An 18,451-nucleotide genomic window follows, 5' to 3' on the forward strand; every position below is an offset into this window, starting at 1 on the left:
AAGCGAGAAGAACCAAATTAACAAAATTAGAAATGAAAATGGAGGGATCACGACAGACAACACTGAAATACAAAGGATCATAAGAGATTACTACCAGCAGCACTATGCCAATAAAATGGACAACTTGGAAGAAATGGACAAATTCTTAGAAAAGTATAACTTTCCAAAACTGAACCAGGAAGAAATAGAAGATCTTAACAGACCCATCACAAGCAAGGAAATCGAAACTGTAATCAGAAATCTTCCAGCAAACAAAAGCCCAGGACCAGATGGCTTCACAGCTGAATTCTACCAAAAATTTAGAGAAGAGTTAACACCCATCTTACTCAAACTCTTCCAGAAAATTGCAGAAGAAGGTAAACTTCCAAACTCATTCTATGAGGCCACCATCACCCTAATTCCAACACCAGACAAAGATGCCACAAAAAAAGAAAACTACAGGCCAATATCACTGATGAACATTGATGCAAAAATCCTTAACAAAATTCTAGCAAACAGAATCTAACAATATGTTAAAAAGATCATACATCATGACCAAGTGGGCTTTATCTCAGGAATGCAAGGATTCTTTAATATCTGCAAATCAATCAATGTAATATACCACATTAACAAATTGAAAGACAAAAATCATATGATTATCTCAATAGATTCAGAAAAAGCCTTGGACAAAATTCAACATCCGTTTATGATAAAAACTCTCCAGAAAGCAGGAAGAGAAGAACATACCTCAACATAATAAAAGCTATATATGACAAACCCACAGCAAACATTACCCTCAATGGTGAAAAATTGAAAGCATTTCCCCTAAAATCAGGAACAAGACAGGGTGCCCACTCTTACCACTACTATTCAACATAGTTTTGGAAGCTTTGACCACAGCAATCAGAGCAGAAAAAGAAATAAAAGGAATCCAGATAGGAAAGGAAGACGTGAAACTCACTGTTTGCAGATGGCATGATCCTCTACATATAAAACCCTAAAGACTCTACCAGAAAATTACTAGAGTGAATCAATGAATACACTAAAGTTGCAGGATATAAAATTAACACACAGAAATCCCTTGCATTCCTATACACTAACAATGAGAAAACAGAAAGAGAAATTAAGGAAACAATACCATTCACCATTGCAACAAAAAGAATAAAATACTTAGGAGTATATCTACCTAAAGAAATAAAAGACCTATACATAGAAAACTTTAAAACACTGATGAAAGAAATCAAAGAGGACATAAATAGATGGAGAAATATACCGTGTTCATGGATTGGAAGAATCAATATTGTGAAAATGACTATACTACCCAAAGCAATCTATATATTCAATGCAATCCCTATCAAGCTAGCAACGGTATTTTTCACAGAACTAGAACAAATAATTTCACAATTTGTATGGAAATACAAAAAACTTCGAATAGCCAAAGTAATCTTGAGAAAGAAGAATGGAACTGGAGGAATCAACCTGCCTGACTTCAGACTCTACTACAAAGCCACAGTCATCAAGACAGTATGGTACTGGCACAAAGACAGAAATATAGATCAATGGAACAGAATAGAAAGCCCAGAGATAAATCCACGAACCTATGGACACCTTATCTTTGACAAAGGAGGCAAGGATATACAATGGAAAAAAGGCAACCTCTTTAACAAGTGGTGCTGGGAAAACTGGTCAACCACTTGTAAAAGAATGAAACTAGAACACTTTCTAACACCATACACAAAAATAAACTCAAAATGGATTAAAGATCTAAATGTAAGACCAGAAACTATAAAACTCCTAGAGGAGAACATAGGCAAAACACTCTCCGACATAAATCACAGCAAGATCCTCTATGACCCACCTCCCAGAATATTGGAAATAAAAGCAAAAATAAACAAATGGGACCTAATGAAACTTAAAAGCTTCTGCACAACAAAGGAAACTATAAGCAAGGTGAAAAGACAGCCTTCAGAATGGGAAAAAATAATAGCAAATGAAGCAACAGACAAAGGATTAATCTCAAAAATATACAAGCAACTCCTGAAGCTCAATTCCAGAAAAATAAATGACCCAATCAAAAAATGGGCCAAAGATCTAAGCAGACATTTCGCCAAAGAAGACATACAGATGGCTAACAAACACATGAAAAGATGCTCAACATCACTCATTATCAGAGAAATGCAAATCAAAACCACAATGAGGTACCATTACACGCCAGTCAGGATGGCTGCTATCCAAAAGTCTACAAGCAACAAATGCTGGAGAGGGTGTGGAGAAAAGGGAACCCTCTTACACTGTTGGTGGGATTGCAAACTAATACAGCCACTATGGAGAACAGTGTAGATTCCTTTAAAAACTGGAAATCGAACTGCCATATGACCCAGCAATCCTACTCCTGGGCATACACACTGAGGAAACCATATCTGAAAGAGACGCGTATACCCCAATGTTCATCGCAGCACTGTTTATAATAGCCAGGACATGGAAGCAACCTAGATGCCCATCAGCAGATGAATGGATAAGGAAGCTGTGGTACATATACAGCATGGAATATTACTCAGCCATTAAAAAGAATTCATTTGAATCAGTTCTAATGAGATGGATGAAACTGGAGCCCATTATACAGAGTGAAGTAAGCCAGAAAGATAAAGACCAATACAGTATACTAATGCATATATATGGAATTTAAAAAGATGGTAACGATAACTCTATATGCAAAACAGAAAAAGAGACACAGATGTACGGAACAGACTTTTGGACTCTGTGGGAGAAGGCAAGGGTGGGATGTTCAGAGAGAACAACATTGAAACAAGTATACTATCAAGGGTGAAATAGATCACCAGCCCAGGTTGGATGCATGAGACAAGTGCTCAGGGCTGGTGCACTGGGAAGACCCAGAGGGATTGGATGGGGAGGGAGGGGGGAGGGGGGGATCGGGATGGGGAACACGTGTAAATCCATGGCTGATTCATGTCAATGTATGGCAAAAACCACTACAATATCGTTAAGTAATTAGCCTCCAACTAATAAAAATAAATGGAAAAAACAAACAAACAAACAAAAAAGAAATGTCCTAGGGGATGGCAACAGAAAAATATTAAAAACAGAGCAGGTGTTCAAGAAGACAATTTGAATGCATAAGTTTAACTCACACTGTTTAAAAAAATCACATGTAAAGATGTCAACATCACTAAATGTGAGAGAAATGCAAATCAAAACTTCAAGGAGGTGTAACCTCACACCAGCCAGAATGGCCATAGATGGAAACTCTACAAGCAATAAATGCTGCGAGGCTGTAGAGCAAAGGGAACCCTCCTACACTGATGCTGGGAATGGAAATTGGGAGCAGCCACTGTGGAGGACCCTGGGCAGGTTCCTTAGCAATGAAAATGAGAATGAAATTCGGATGCTTCCTAACACCATACACAAAAATAAATTCCAAATATATTAAAGATGCAACTCTCGAGGAAAAGAGCACATGCCTTAACATAAAATGCAGCAAGTTCTTTTTTGATCCACCTTGTAGAATCATGAAAATAAAACAAAAATAAACAAATGGGACCTAATAAACATTAAAAGCATCTGCACAGCAAAGGAAACCATCAGTGAAAGAAAAAGATAACCCTCAGAAAGGAAAAAAATTTCTTGCAAACAAAGATACCTATAGGGAGTTTCTCTTCAACACATACAAACCACTAGCACAGCTCAATATCAAAAAACAAACAACCCAATAAAAAATCAGCCAAAGAATAAATGCACATTTCTCCAAAGAAGTCATAGAGATGACAATAAAGAACATGAAATGATGCTCAGCATCACTAGTTCTTAGAGAAAGGCAAATCAAATGTATAATGAGGTATCCCCTCAGATTGATCAGAATGGCCACATTGGAAACTTTGCAACAGTAAAGTCTGCAGACGGTGTGGAGAAAAGGGAACTCTCCTACACTGTAGGTGGGAATGTCAGTCAGCACACCACTAGGGAGAACATTATGAAGGTTCTTAAAAAACTAAACATGGAAGTCACTGGGTACCCAGTGACCCAGCAATCCCATACCTAGGCGTAGATCCAGAGGAAAGCAAAATTTAAAAAGACACCTGCACCCAACGATCATGGCCGCACTAGGTACGATAACCAAGCCACAGAAGCAACTTAAGTGTCCAAGGACCGATGAGTGAAGACAGAAGATGGGGTGCATGCACACAGTGCAATGCCACGCAGACAAGAAGGAGGACGAGTTAATGCCGTTTCCAGTTAACAGGAAGCAACTAGAGAGAACCATACTAAGTGAAGTGAGATAGAGAATGCCAAGTATAGGATATTACTGCCTGTGGAATCTAAACGTGGACACAAATAAACTTCTTCACAAAAGAGAAACAGCCTCCTAGACTTGGAAAAGAATCTCAAGTTTACCAAGAAAGAAAGGCGGAGGGACAGGGAGTAATTACTTGGTTCAGATCAGTATATACACCTTAAAACAGATGCTAAAGGGCTCATAATAGTCATAAGTCCGAGAGGGCTGTAAATGACACCTGCCCTCAAGAAATGTCCTGGGGTAAATCATTGGAAAAAATTCTAAACAGGGCCAACTTTCAGGAAGCCAGATTGAAGAGGTAAATTGTTCTCACAAGATGTAAAATAATAATAAAAGCACATGGAAAGATAGTCCACATCAGTAATTATTAAATCAATGCCAAACAAAACTACGAGGGATCACTTCACACTGGTCACCATGGCCATCATTGAAAAGATCTACAAAGAATAATTACTGCAGAGAATGTACAGGAAATAAAAGCCTCCCACAGTCTTGGTGGAAATGTAAATGGTGAAGTCACGATGGAAAACAGCACAGAGTTTCCTTGAAACACTGAAGATAGAGGTATCATATGATCCTGCAATCCCAGTCCTCAGCTTAGGTGCAGAGAAAATCACCATTCAAAATGACACATGCACCCTGATTTTCAGGGCAGCACTATTTACAATAGCCAAGACACAGAATCCATGAAAATGTCCGTTGACCAAAAAATGAAGACTATGTGGTACATCTATACACTGGAATGCTACTCAGCCATAAAACAGAATGAAATAATGATACTGGCAGCAGATTGGATATACCAAGAAATTATTATACTATAAATACTTTTCAGAGAGAAAAGGACAAATATCCTAAGATATCATGTACAGGTGGAATCTGTAAGTTCATATCAGTGAACTAATTTACAAAATAGACTCACAGACAGAAAAATCAACTTATGATTATCAAAGGAAAATTAGAAGGGACAGATAAATCAAGAGTTTGGGATGAAAATATACACACTAATATATATCAAGTTGATAATGAAAAATGACCTACTGAATAGAACTGGAGGCTCTACTGAATAAACTATAATAACATATATGAGGGGGCAAAAAGAAAAAGAATAGATATACATCTATGAATATCTGAATCAAGTTCATGTGAAGAGGAAAAGTTAAAATTTTACATAACCTCCTGCTCCTTCTGCCTGTGTAACTCAGCTTGCTCCTTGCAAAGTCTGGATCACGTAGGTCACGTAGTCTCAGAAAGTGGGGACTCACAACACAAGGAACTGGCGCTTATCTCCCTCACCCATGCCCTGCTCTTTGCAATCGCCTAGCCTCTGCAAACCTGCTTAATCATGCCTGTCCGTGTATAAAAACCCTGTAACCCTTTGTTTGGGGCCCAGAGCTTGGAGTGTTAACCCCTCCGGGCCCGACGGGGTAATAAGCCTGATTCTCCAGCTCTCGGAGTGTGGTGCTTCGTTTCTCAAGTACCAGTTTCTGCAACATTTCTGGAGGGAGATTCCAACCACGCCGGCCCCTTGAGCTGCTGGACTGGCGGCTCAGCCGCACCAGAGCGGAGGAGCCTGGAGACAAACAAGCAGGTGCGCCCCCGGACGGTATTCCAGGTTCTCTTTTAGACTGGTGTTCTGACTCCAGACAGCTGAGCCCCGACCAGACACATTGGAGGGATGGACCACTCACCAGGGATGGCCATGGGATCAGGTAAGGCCCCAGGGCCAGCCCCAAGTCAGGTCCTACCCCACTGGGTAGAGGAGGAGACTGACCACCTCCTTGGAGCTCCCAGGAAGGGGGGCATCAGATAGGGGCACTGGGGACTCGGGAAGAAGGAGGTATTATGATAACCTCTGAGTGGTTGTGTACGCATGATTCCTAACTGAAGGAAGTGAAAGTGAGCTCCACAGTCCTCGGACTATGGAGCCTGAGAGGGTCCAAAACCTGCGGTTCCATGGCAACCTCATAAGGCTGAACGGTGGTGCCAGCCTCCGGGGGATTTGATCCCTCCCTGCAAGGCTGATCCAGGTGTGGGGTGTAATACCGACCTGCTAATGCTGAGAGGCGTCACAAATCTCCCTCTGGAGAGCAGCCAGGAGGATGAAAAATGAATGTGAATGAGTGTGCGGCCTGATCCGCTTGCGCCTCAGGCTTGATTGTGTAGCTTCACAGCCTTCGTGGCTACAGAGTGCAAGTGGGCCCTATCTTGCAGTTCTGTGGAGACCTCATACAACTCAAGGTGGTGTCTGCCTCTGGGGGACCCAGTCTCTCCCTGCGAGACAGATCCAGATCAGGGGTTTATACTGATCTGCCAGTGATAAGAGGCACCCAAGTTCCCCCAGGGGATGTGGCCAAGAGGGCACATGAATGGTTTCCTCTTTTGAGAGGGCACCCACCCTTGTCTCTGCAAACCCTTGTTTGACTCAGGGCGGGGTACACAGGGAGGGAAAAATTATTGGTTACTGGTTATTCTTTTATCAACTGACTCCTTGAGCTGACATCTAAGAGATTAGGTTTTCCTCAAAACCCTGCCAGGTAGATTACATTTGTCAACATGGATGGAAGTTCCCTAAGCCAGAAGTCCCTCTAAGCCGACAGTTTTATATTGCATGATAAAGAAATTTAAGAAGGGCTTTGCAGGAGATTACAGAGTCAAGATGACCCCCAGGAAGCCTCATAACTTACGTGAGCTCAGTTGGCCATCCTCTGATGTTGGATGGCTGCCAGAGGACACTCTTGACATTCCCACTGTCCAAACAGTGCACCAGGTATTCACTGGGTCCCCAGGACCTCCAGATCAGTTTCCATACATAGACTCTGGATTTCTAATAGCACAGACTGCCCCCATGGGCAAGATTTTGCACAAACAGACAGGGCCCAAACAGTCAGAAAAAAGAAAGTAGAAGGGAAAAAAACCTATATTCCAGGGAGATCCAGTGGAAGACCAACTGCTGCCTCTGCCATACGTTCCCCTGACTCCACAAGCCCCGGCACTGCCAGTGCTGGACCCATTGCCAGACAGTCTACCATCCCCACCCCCCTGGTGTCCCCCACACCACCTCATGAGCAAGACTCCAGCCCCGAGCCAGGAGGGAAGCGGCTCCGCTCAGCCAGTCTAACCAGCTGGCCATGGCCCGTCAGGTGCCATTGCGAGAAACTCAAGGTCCTCAACAAGTGAACGAGGCTGGCTTAGTCCAGCCTGGTCACTCCACCCTCTATTATCAGCCCTTCAGCACTTCTGATCTCCTAAACTGGAAACACCATGGCCCAGAGTACTCTAATAAGCCACAGGCTATGACTGACCTCCTAGAGTCCATTTTCCACACGGATCAGCCTACCTGGGATGACTATCGCCAGCTCCTTATGTCTCTCTTCACCACTGAGGAAGGGTAACTCATCTCAATGGAAGCCCAAAAACAGCTCCGAGGACAAGGCCCCCCAGAGGTCTTAGATGTGGAAGGATGGGTACGAGAAGCTATGTCAGAGATGAGACCTAATTGGGATTTCAATACCAGAGAAGGACAAGAAACCCTGAGTCGCTACCATGATGCCCTTCTATATGGACTTCGAGTGGGAGCCAAAAAGCCCACCAATATGTCCAAAATTACAACAATCCAAAAACCAGATAAGACTCCCACTAGTTTCTGTGAAAGACTATGTGAAATGTTCTGGATATACACCCCGTTCAACCCTGAGAAACCCAAAAATCAACGGATGATTAACGCTGCCTTTGTGGCTCAATCCTCTGCAGACATCCAACGACAGCTCCAAAAGCTGGAAGGCTTTGCTGGGGTGAATGCCACACAGCTCCTGGAGGCAGCAAGCAAGATGTCGTGAACCAAGGCCGTGAAACCCAGTGAACAGCAGATAAAAAAATGAAACAGAAATCAGCCCAGCCAGCAGCGGCACTGAGGAGCTCAGATCCAGCGAGACAGACCGTTCCTTCGTGGAAAGGGGAAGCTAAGCAGAGACCACCACCACACCACGACCAGTGTGTCTACTGCAGAGAGACCAGACTGGAGGAATGAGTGCCGTCATCACAGAGGGACGTCTGCAGGGTCGAAGAAGTTCAGCCACCCAGCAAAGAAAGGTACCAGCCTGAGCTGGCTGTCCAAAACCTTATCACCTGGCCAGAGCAGAATCAGACTAGGGAAGACCGGGCTCCCTGATCCTGGGTCCCCAGGAGCCCACGGTCACGATGAAAGTAGTGGCCAATCAATGACTTGTGTGGTGGATACCGGAGCCGAACACTCCCTGGTACCCACACCTGTGGCCCCCTCACAGGCTGAACAGCAGCTATTGTTGGGGCCACAGGAGACGTGGCAGCCCGCTCATTTTGCAAAGCCTGTTCGTGTCAGCTAGGGGGCCATCTGGGGACTCATCAATTTCCCTACTTACTGGAATGCCCCATCCCCCTGCTGGGTAGAGGCTTACTGACAAAGCTGGGGGCACAAATCACCTTTGCCCCTGGGAAGCCTGCGAGCCTCACCCTGGGGAACCAATCAGCTCTGACGATGGCCATGACGGTGCCCAGGGAAGATGAATGGCATCTCTATTCCTCAGGGAGGGAACAAATATGTCAGGAAGCATTTAACAAGAGGCTTCCTGTGTGCTGGTTTGGATCTTTCAGGAACCCTCTGGCCCTCATTAATTCCTGAATATTCAGGAATTAAGAGGAGAGGCATGCTTTTCCCAGGGCTGAGGAATCCAGGCATTTCTCACTACGGTGATATGTACCCTCTTCCTTTTTATGAACCATACGGTAAAAAGTGATTGTTTGCAACTCTCTTTTGATAGGGATCGTCTTATGTTTTGTATATCTGGAATTTTAATCTTTGCTGAGAATAACTACCTTGTAAGACAGTATATATGCCCACACCATGTTGATTAAAACACCTTTGCTCCATCAGAGCTTGGGTCCCCGTGTCTTTCTTTCTTTCTTTCCTTCTCTCTCTCTCTTTCAGGCTAATTTCTTGGAGCACGGAGGCCCGCTGAACTCCCTTTCCTGCCCGGGCTTCTAAGACGCTCTCAGGAAGGCGCACTGTGCCCTCACCCCCTCGAGAGGGCGCCCGGTGCCCACATGCTGCAGTGTGAGCTCTGAGAATGGGGCTCTATTGGCTCTCCGCGTAAACCAGGGGTATCAGCCTCTTTCTCTCTGTTACTTTCTTGTCATTGATTCCAGACCACCAGGTTTTGGCCCATTAAAGGACCAACACAAATAAATCCCCCCAGACTGCTAAAAAAATTCCCTGATGTCTGGACAGATAAGAGGCCCCCAGGCTTGGCCAAAACCCATGCCCTCATTGTAGTGAACCTCAGGCCAGGAGCCAGAAACAATATATCCAGTACCACGGGAGGCTCGCCTGGGAATTCGGGACCACATCCAGTGCCTACGAGATGCTGAGATCCTAATCAAATGTCAGTATCCCTGGAACACTCTGCTCTTGCCAGTCAAAAAGTCTGGAGGGAATGACTACTGCCCTGTCCAGGACCTCCACGCCGTCAGCAGTGCAGTGATCAACATCCATCCAGTGGTCCCAAATCCCTACACTCTTCCTGAGTCTCTTACCCGCTCAGGCAAACTGGTTCACCTGCCTCGATCTCAAGGAAGCATTCTTCTGCCTCTGGCTGTCACCAGCCAGCCATCCCTTCTTTGCCTTTGAATGGGAAGACACACACACTGGGAGAAAGACACAGCTGACTTGGACCCGACTGCCACAAGGCTTCAAAAACTCACCTACCCTGTTTGGTGAAGCTCTGGCCATGGACTTTGCCACCTTTCCTGGAGAAACCTTCAACTGCACCCTACTCCAATACGTGGATGACCTGTTGCTAGCCAGTCCTGCCCACGGGGACAGCTGGAGAGACACCAGAGCCCTGTCGGCTCTACTCTCCACCACGGGGTACAAGGTGTTATGGAAAAAGGCTCAGATCTGCAGACAGGAGGTCAAGTACCTGGGGTCTGTCATCTCAAAAGGGCATCGGGCACTCGGACATGAGAGGAAGCAATCCATCTGTTCAATACCTCGGCCGAACACCAACAAAGAAGTCCATGAGTTCCTCCGGGCTGCTGGATTCTGCTGGATCTGGATACCGGGTTTCTCTGAAATTGCCAAGCCTTTGTTTAAAGCCACAGCAGGGTCTGGTAAGGACCCCCTAGAGTGGGGAGCTGAACAGGAAAAGGCCTTCAAGGAGATAAAGACACTCTTGACCAGCACTCCAACATTAGGGCTGCCAGATGTGACACGGGACTTTAACCTCTTTGTACGTGAAAAAAAAAAAATCACACCGCACTGGGGGTCCTCATACAAACAGTTGGGCCACGGCAGCACCCGGTCACATACCTGTCCAAATGATGGGATCCAGTGGCCGCGGGGTGGCCGCCATGCCTCCAGGCAGTAGCTGCCACTGTGGTTTTGGTCAGAGAAGCAGATAAGCTCACTCTATGACAAAATATAAACGTAAAGGTTCTCCATGGTGTTACTGCCTTGATGAACAGCCAGGGGCATAAGCGGCTGACCAGCTCCGGGATGATTCACCATCAAGGACTGCTTTGTGAAAACCCATGGGTCCAGCTGGAGACTGTGCGGATGCTGAACCCCGCCACCTTTTTATCTGCGAAAGTGGGACCCGATCATAACTGTGAGGAGGTCATAGATGAAATTTACTCAAGCAGGTTGGACCTGACGGACATTCCCCTCCAGGACCCAGAACTGGAGCTGTTCACTGACGGAAGCGGTTTCATCCATCCGGGCAGCACAAAGCAGGCTCTGCCATATCAACAACTGATGAGGAAGTGAAGGCGGAGGCCTTGCCACAAGAGTGGTCAGCGCAGCGGGCTGAGCTATGGGCACTCGCCCAGGCGCTAAGGCACGCCGAAGGGACACGAGTCAACATCTATACTGATTCAAGGTATGCCTTTGTTACTTTACACGTTCATGGAGCCATTCATAAAGAAAGGGGACTATTGACAACAGGGGGAAAGGAGATTAAAAACAGAAAAGAAATCCTTTAGCTGTTAGAAGCAGTCTGGAAGCCTTCTCAAGTGGCAGTCATCCATTGTAAAGGCCATCACGAGAAATTGATCCAATCAACAAAGGAAACTGGTTCACTGACCAGGCAGCCAAGGAGGCGGCAACCCTACTGAGCCCCACAGTGGGCCCGAGTCAATCTTTAAGGTCCTCTTGATACCAGAATTGCCTCCATCCCTGAGATACACCAAGGAAGAAGATCAATGGGCTCTAAATGAGGGAGGAATAAAAGAAAAGACGGGCTGGTGGAAGCTCCCAGACCAAAGACTCGTCCCCAGCAGTATAGTAGTCCAGCTGGTAAAACAACATCACGAGACAACTCATTTAGGAAAAACTGCACTAGAGAGCTTCCTGAGCTGCTACTATTTTGTTCCTATGCTCCCAAGCCTGTGCACCCAGATCAGCACTAAATGTGTGACTTTTGTGCAAAACAACGCCAGCCAAGGACCAAGACCCAACCCAGGGGTGCAGACAGTAGGGACACTTTCCTTTGAAGGTCTAGAAGAAGACTTTACTGAGATCAACACTATAAGTGTTTACTTGTGGTAGTCAGCACCTCCTCGGGATGGGTTGAAGCCTACCCCACATGCACTGAATGGACAGGAGAAGTGGCCAAGGCCCTACTAAGAGACATAATCCCAAGAGATGGGCTGTCTCTCTCCAAAGGGCCTGACAAGGGTCCAGCTTTTGTGTCTGAGATAATCCAAACTTTATCCAGGACACTGGGAATCAAATGGAAGCTTCACACCACTTACAGGCTGCAGAGCTCAGGGAAAGTTGAATGCATGAGTCAGACCCTCAAGAGTACATTAGCTAAACTCTGCCAGGAGACCGAGTTATCTTGGGTCGACCTGTTACCCCTAGCCTCACTCTGAGCCTGATCCACCCCAAGGTCCTCAGGCTATTCTCCCTTTGAGATCTTATATGGGAGAACACCCCCAGTGATAGGAAAACTCAAGGGAAAGCCCCAAAAACTAGCTGACCTGGAGATGTCCCAACACCTCCAGGCCCTGAGAAAAGTCTTCCACTATATCGCCCAAGAAACCTTACAAAGGACACCCATTCCCTTGGACAAGTGGGTTCATCCCTATCAGCTGAGAGATGAGGTATGGGTTAAAGATTGAAAAAAGGAACCACTTCAGCCAGTTTGAACAGGCTGTCACATGGTCATCCTGGCAATCCCTTCTGCTGTTAAAGTTACAGGCATCATCCCTTGGATCCACCACACCAGAATCAAGTAGGCAGCGGCTCCCTGTGATGAGGACACCTGGAAAGCAGTTCGGGACCCCCAAGATCCCCTCAAGCTCTGGTTCCAAAAACAATGGCCCTCACCCGTGAAAGACGCCGAGCCCTGGTCTAGTCGCTCCGGAAGCTGACTAATCAATGCACGGCGGAAGCTTGAGGATTCCTCAGCCTTGCTCCAGCCACACTCTGGCGGCTGACTGGTTAATGCACAGTGAAAGCCTGAGGACCCGGCTGTCAAAATATCAGTGGATTTTCCTTGTCAACCCTGGCCTCTGTCCCTGTTGGTATTATTGCTCTGCTCTTCACACAGGACTAGCCTCAGTTGCACTCCAGGACTGGGATTTGGGTCAGAAGCTGTGGTTAGCTGTCTGTTATCTCACTGTAGTGAGAAGCCTCATTCTTATTAGATGTCTCATGATCGAGTCTCCCCGCTAACTAAATCGGTCCCAGTCTAGCTGACCCCCCTTCATGACAGGCTCAGTTGCTGTAGCCGCGACAACCCAAAGATGGGGAGAAAACCTCTTGCTGGTGTTCAGTCACCTGTTATGTGCAGGCTGCTTCGCAGCCTTTGGGTGCCCTTGCTCTAACAGATGGTGCTGTTCCTTATCCATCATGCACCTGTCAACATTACGGTCAACCCTTGGAAAATCGCTTACTTAACCATCAGCGAGAACAATGTATAGATCGCCAATCCTATAGGCTGATCGCCTACTGCCTTCATAACCATGCGATGTATATCCAGGGGCCTGGGTGCCAAAAATGTTTTCCAGTTATGCCCCCCACTGCCACTACCTTTACCCCATCAGAGGATCCAAACCCCGGGCATTGCCATCATGCCCCTGTGCCTCCGTCTACCCCCAAATGCCACACCAATGTTACAACCCAGAACAGTTGTCTGTCTGCCAAATAAATGGAAAAACCTACTGGATAGGGACAATAATGCAGACAAGCAAAACCACAGACCAACTTTGCCCTAAAAAATCAGGCTCTACACCATACACAAAAATAAACTCAAAATGGATTAAAGATCTAAATGTAAGACCAGAAACTATAAAACTCCTAGAGGAGAACATAGGCAAAACACTCTCCGACATAAATCACAGCAAGATCCTCTATGACCCACCTCCCAGAATATTGGAAATAAAAGCAAAACTAAACAAATGGGACCTAATGAAACTTAAAAGCTTTTGCACTACAAAGGAAACTATAAGTAAGGTGAAAAGACAGCCCTCAGATTGGGAGAAAATAATAGCAAATGAAGAAACAGACAAAGGATTAATCTCAAAAATATACAAGCAACTCCCGCAGCTCAATTCCAGAAAAATAAATGACCCAATCAAAAAATGGGCCAGAGAACTAAACAGACATTTCTCCAAAGAAGACATACAGATGGCTAACAAACACATGAAAAGATGCTCAACATCACTCACTATCAGAGAAATGCAAGTCAAAACCACAATGAGGTACCATTACACGCCAGTCAGGATGGCTGCTATCCAAAAGTCTATAAGCAATAAATGCTGGAGAGGGTGTGGAGAAAAGGGAACCCTCTTACACTGTTGGTGGGAATGCAAACTAGTACAGCCGCTATGGAGAACAGTGTGGAGATTTGTTAAAAAACTGGAAATAGAACTGCCATATGACCCAGCAATCCCACTCCTGGGCATACACACCAAGGAAACCAGATCTGAAAGAGACACGTGCACCCCAATGTTCATCGCAGCACTGTTTATAATAGCCAGGACATGGAAGCAACCTAGATGCCCATCAGCAGATGAATGGATAAGGAAGCTGTGGTACATATACACCATGGAATATTACTCAGCCATTAAAAAGAATTCATTTGAACTAGTCCTAATGAGATGGATGAAACTGGAGCCCATTATACAGAGTGAAGTAAGCCAGAAAGATAAAGAACATTACAGCATACTAACACATATATATGGAATTTAGAAAGATGGTAATGATAACCCTATATGCAAAACAGAAAAAGAGACACAGAAATACAGAACAGACTTTTGAACTCTGTGGGAGAATGTGAGGGTGGGATATTTCAAAAGAACAGCATGTATACTATCTAGGGTGAAACAGATCACCAGCCCAGGTTGGATGCATGAGACAAGTGCTCCAGCCTGGTGCACTGGGAAGACCCAGAGGAATCGGGTGGAGTGGGAGGTGGGAGGGGGGATCGGGATGGGGAATACGTGTAAATCCATGGCTGATTCATATCAATGTATGACAAAACAACTGAAATGTTGTGAAGTAATTAGCCTCCAACTAATAAAAAAAATAAAAAATAAAAAAAAACAAAATAAAAAAAAAAGTTAAAAAAAAAAAAAAAAATCAGGCTCTGCCTATTGGCAGTATGACCCAGGTTAGAGTTAATGCCCCCTTAGACCCTCATTTGTACCAGGTTCTCAACACTACTCATTGTCTTCTTAATGACACCAACCCCCAGTTGGCCAGGGATTGCTGGCTTTGCTTATCCTTAGGAGCTCCGCGGTACTTAGCTACACCAGTACCATTAAATAATGCTATAGCCATGGGAACTCCTATAGATTCTCCCTTACAAGGGCCAGTCTTAAGGACAATTGAATTAACTCAAAAGGCTCCAGAATGCTTTACAAATGATGGAGGAACTGAACCTGTAGGCAATTTAGCCAGGGACAAATGTATTCAAACTTTAAACGGTGAGTGGTCCACTCATCCTCTGACAAACACAATATGGTGCCACCCCCATCAAGGCCTTTACTTTGTTTGCAGGACAGATGCTTACTTATGTCTACCAGTCAATTGGATGGGTATCCGCACCTTAGCTTTCCTCACTCCCCAGATGAATATTGTCCCTAACAACCACACTCTCACCGTACCTCTGGCAGGGCACACACAGTCAACAAGAGCTATCCAGTTTATACCTTTACTAGTTGGTCTGGCCATTGAGAGAGTAGCCAAATCTTAAGTGGCCTTACAGGACCAACTAGACTCTCTGGCTGAGGTGGTTTTGCAGAATAAGAGAGAGCTAGACCTGCTGTCAGCTGAAAGGGGAGGACTCCGCCTCTTCTTGAACAAAGAACGAGGCTTTTATGTAAACCAATCAGGACTAGTCAGGGACAGGGCCCAACAGCTAAGGAAACACATCATGAAAAGGAGAGGGGAAGTAGCAAGTTCCTGGGGTGATCAGAACAATACCTGGAACTGGCATCGTGGCTTCTCCCCTTAGCAGATCCTGTCTTCATGTTCTTTGCGGCCCTCTTGTTTGGCCCTTGTATCCTCAATGCTGTTATCCAGTTCATAACCCAGTTCTCGGATTAAATCCATAAGGTTACAAATGGTAATAGCTCAATATAGTCCCTAAACGATGGGGCTCTGAATGTCCTACCAAAACACGAGATGATGCTTTCCACAACCAGTGATAGAAGCATCAAGAGGGGGGAATGAAGAGGAAAAGTTGAAATTTTACACAGCCTCCTGCTCCTTCTGACTCTAACTCAGCTTCTCCTTGCAAAGTCTGGATCACGTAGGTCACATAGTCTCAGAAAGTGGGGACTCACAATACTAGGAACTGGAGTTTATCTCCCTCACCCTTGTCCTGCTCTTTGCAATTGCCCAGCCCCTGCAAACCCGCTTAATCATGCCTGTCCGTGTATAAAAACTCTGTAACCCCTTTGTTCAGGGCTCAGAGCTTGGAGTGTTAACTCCTCTGGGTCCACTGGCATAATAAACCTGAGTTTTCCAACTGTCCCAAGTATGGTGCTTAGTTTCTTGAGTACTGATTTCTGTAACACATGGACACCTAAAACAAACAAAACATTGGAAATAAACTCTGCCCCAATATAAAATAACAATAAATTACAAATTAAACTCCATGAACTCGGTCTAGAGGAAGCCAGACAGTGGTGACCCTATGAGTTAGATATACGATATGCTATGATATTAATATATGACACCACCAAAGGTTTTCTTTCACTCAGCAGAATGCAGAGCAGCGACCCACTCAAAGGTGCCTGACCTCATGTGAAAATGACAATATGAAGAGAAGAATAAAGGACTGCAGGTAGGACTGCAGGTTAATCAGGGCAACATCCTCAATTCAGATGTTGGAAATCTCAGAGGGGACAAGGCACATGTATGTCAAGAGCACATATGGGGTCTCCAGGTACAGGACCCGGCCCATGTGGATGGGGTGAGACCCACACAGTCCCCAGCCCCTGAAACTGGGCTCCCATGTCCAGTTTCCAGGGTGACCACCCCCAGACCCTGGACCTGGTGTCACACATCCACAGTCTCCAGGGTGACCCCCTCCAGACCCTGCACCTGGGGTCACATGTCCACAGTCTCCAGGGTGACCACCCCCTCCCAGACCCTACACCTTTGGTGGCAAGACCCTTGGTTAGGACACCAGGTCTCTGCTGGTTGGGCCCCTTCAGTGGAAACGAGTGAGTTCCTGTAATCTCCTGGCCTGGCAGATAGAACTATCGGGTCAGTCTCCTTCCCCCACACTTGTCCCATAGAAGTCCTCCTCTTTTCCCTTCAGTTCTATGTGATGTTAACTGGTTTTACAGTTGTCATGATAAAGACAGCTACTTGAAAACACTACCTTGGTGCTGACAGCCTCCGTCTTTTTTGTCCTGCTGAGGTATTGTGAAAACACACCAGACGCTGGGCTGGAAGACGAGAGGCACGTCTGGTCTCTGCTGAGTACAGACGCTCTACTGGAAGGAGATCACAGCAGCAACCTCACCTGCTGCCCATTGGCCTTTTGCCTGATCCATGTGCTCTGCAATCAATTGCCCAGATAAACCTGCTCCCTTCTTGCCAAGCTCGTGCTGCTGAATTGGAATAATTACCAGGTAGCTCACCTGAGGAGTCTCCAGGAGCCCTATGGACTGGGAATTTTGCAGGGGTAAAGAGGGAATAGGCACAGGCCTGTGTAAAATGATACTGTAAAGCATTAATTCCTAAACACAGGTCAAGTGAAGCTCACATGTATTCTTCCCTTTTTCTTGGCTTTGAGTGTATGGTCTCCCTCTGCACATGATTCTGATCCACACAGATCGAGTGAGATTCACACAGACCCCAGATCCCCCTACCTGGGGTTACACATTCCTTGGTCAGGACACCATGGCTGTGATCGGCAGGCCCCCAAAGTACAAACAAGCCAGATCCATGTAGTCAAAGCTACGGTTTTTCCAGAAGTCATGTATGGATGTGAGAGCTGGACCATAAAGAAGGCTGAGCACTGAAGAATTGATGCTTTTGAACTGTGGTGCTGGAGAAGATTCTTAAGAGACCTTGGACAGCAAGATCAAACCAGTCAATCCTAAAGGAAATCAACTGTGAATATTTATTGGAAGGACTGATGCTGAAGCTGAAGCTCCAATACTTTGGCCACTTGATGGGAAAAGCTGACTCATTGGAAAAAAAAAACCCTGATGCTAGGAAGGATTGAAGGCAGGAGGAGAAGGGGACAACAGAGGATGAGATGGCTGGATGGCATCACTGACTCAACAGATGTGAGCTTGAGCAAACACTGGAGATAGAGGAGGACAGGGAAGCCTGGCGAGCTGCAGTCCATGGGGTCACAGAGAGTTGGACACGACTGAGAGACTGAACAGCGCCAGGCAGCCTCCCTGAGGTGTCTCGATGAGCCCCAGGGAAGGTGAACTTGTCGAGGGAAAGCCTAAGAGCCCTACCTCAGCACTGACCCCCGGGAGGGCCGTGGAAGCCCACTCAGAGAAAAGCACGGTTACCGAGAGAAACGCACCTCAGCTCCAGACCCCAGACATCTGAGCGCTGACATTCAGACGCAGGCACAGAGTTTTCCGTGACAGAGGCCAGGCCGGGTCTCTACCCAGGTCTCCGCGTCCTGCCGCACAGAGAACCCG

General features: G+C 46.0%; 1 long non-coding RNA gene across 1 annotated transcript; it reads left to right on the plus strand.

Annotated features, from left to right (window-relative positions):
- The first annotated feature begins 3,037 nt into the window (after window positions 1–3,037).
- On the plus strand, window positions 3,038–17,775 carry LOC122705486. The gene is made up of 3 exons (XR_006344110.1): window positions 3,038–6,000; window positions 16,541–16,620; window positions 17,203–17,775. It is a non-coding gene; the product is annotated as an uncharacterized LOC122705486 (long non-coding RNA).
- Window positions 17,776–18,451: the final 676 nt, after the last annotated feature.

The sequence above is a fragment of the Cervus elaphus genome, chromosome 12, assembly GCF_910594005.1.
Source record: "Cervus elaphus chromosome 12, mCerEla1.1, whole genome shotgun sequence".
NCBI classification, from domain to species: domain Eukaryota; kingdom Metazoa; phylum Chordata; class Mammalia; order Artiodactyla; family Cervidae; genus Cervus; species Cervus elaphus.